We start from the raw sequence: 1,734 nt of genomic DNA, 5'->3' as shown, positions 1-1,734 counted from the left end.
TTTAAGCCAAAAGTTCAGAAACGTTACGAATCAAAACCAAACGTTTCACCTTTTGAGCGATTTAAGCCAAACGTTTACAAACGTTACGAAACAAAAACAAACGTTTCACCTTTTCAGCGACTTAAGACAAACGTTTACAAATGTTACAAAACAAATCCAAACGTTTCACCTTTTTAGCGATTTAAGCCAAACGTTTACAAACGTTACGATACAAAAATAAACGTTTATAACGTTACGAAATAAATTCAAACGTTTCACATTTTTATCCATTTATGCCAAACGTTTACAAACCTTACGAAACAAAACCAAGCGTTTCACCTTTTTAGCAATTTAAGCCACACGTTTACAAACGTTACGAAACAAATCCAAGCGTTTCACCTTTTTAGCAATTTAAGCCAAACGTTTACAAACGTTACGAAACAAATCCAAACGTTTCCCTTTTTAGCTATTTAAGGCAAACGTATACAAACGTTACAAAAAAATCCAAACGACTCACGTTTTTTGCGATTTAAGCTAAACTATTACAAATGTTACGAAACAAATCCAAACGTTCCGTCTATTTAGCGATTTAAGCCAAACGTTTACAAAACGTTATGGAACAAAACCAAACGTTTCACCTTTTTAGCGATGTTAGCCGAACGTTTAAAAAAGTTACGAAACAAAACCAAACGTTTCATATTTTTAGTGATTTCAGCCAAACGTTTAGAAACATTACAAAACAAATCCAAATGTTTCACCAATTTAGCGATATAAGCCAAACACTTCCAACGTTACGGAATAAAACCAAACGTTTTATATTTTTAGCGATTTAAGCCAATTGTTACAAAACAAAACCAAATGTTTCACTTTTTTAGTGATTTAAGCCAAACGTTTACTAACGTTTCGAAACAAATCCAAACGTGTCACCTTTTTAGCAATTTAAGCAAAACGTTTACAAACATTACAAAGGAAATCCGAATGTTTCACCAATTTAGCGATATAAGCCAAACACTTCCAAACGTTACGAAATAAAACCAAAAGTTTTATATTTTTAGCGATTTAATCCAAACGTTACTAAACAAAACCAAATGTTTCACTTTTTTAGTGATTTAAGCCAAACGTTTACAAACGTTTCGATACAAATCCAAACGTGTCACCTTTTTAGCAATTTAAGCCAAACGTTTACAAACGTTAAACAACAAATCGAAATGTTTCATCTTTTCAGCAATTTAATCCAAACGTTTAAAACATTAAGAAACAAATTCAAACGTTTCCCCTTTTAAGCAATTTAAGCGAGACGTTTACAAACGTTATGAAACAAATCCAAACGTTTCATTTTTTTAGTGATTGAAGCCAAACGTTTACAAAAGTTACGAAATAAATTCAAGCGTTTCCCCTTTTTATCAATTTAAGCCAAACGTTTACAAACGTTGCGAAACAAATCCAAACGTTACACCTTTTTAGCGATTTAAGCCAAACATTTATAAACGCTACAGAACAAAAACAAACATTTCACATTTATAGCGATTTAAGCTGAACGTTTACAAATGTTATGAAACAAAACCAAACGTTTCACCTTTTTATATTTAAGCCAAACGTTTACAAACATTACAAATCAAATCAAAACGTTTCCCCTATTTAGCGATTTAAGCCAAACGTTTTCAAACGTTACGAAAAAAGTCCAAACGTTTCACCTTTTTAGCAATTTAAGCCAAACGTTTACAAACGTTACGAAATAAATCCAAACGTTTCACC

The sequence above is a fragment of the Mercurialis annua genome, linkage group LG5, assembly GCF_937616625.2.
Source record: "Mercurialis annua linkage group LG5, ddMerAnnu1.2, whole genome shotgun sequence".
Taxonomy (NCBI): Eukaryota; Viridiplantae; Streptophyta; class Magnoliopsida; order Malpighiales; family Euphorbiaceae; genus Mercurialis; species Mercurialis annua.
The sequence above is the reverse complement of the archived record's forward strand: the minus strand, read 5'-3'. Positions refer to the sequence as shown.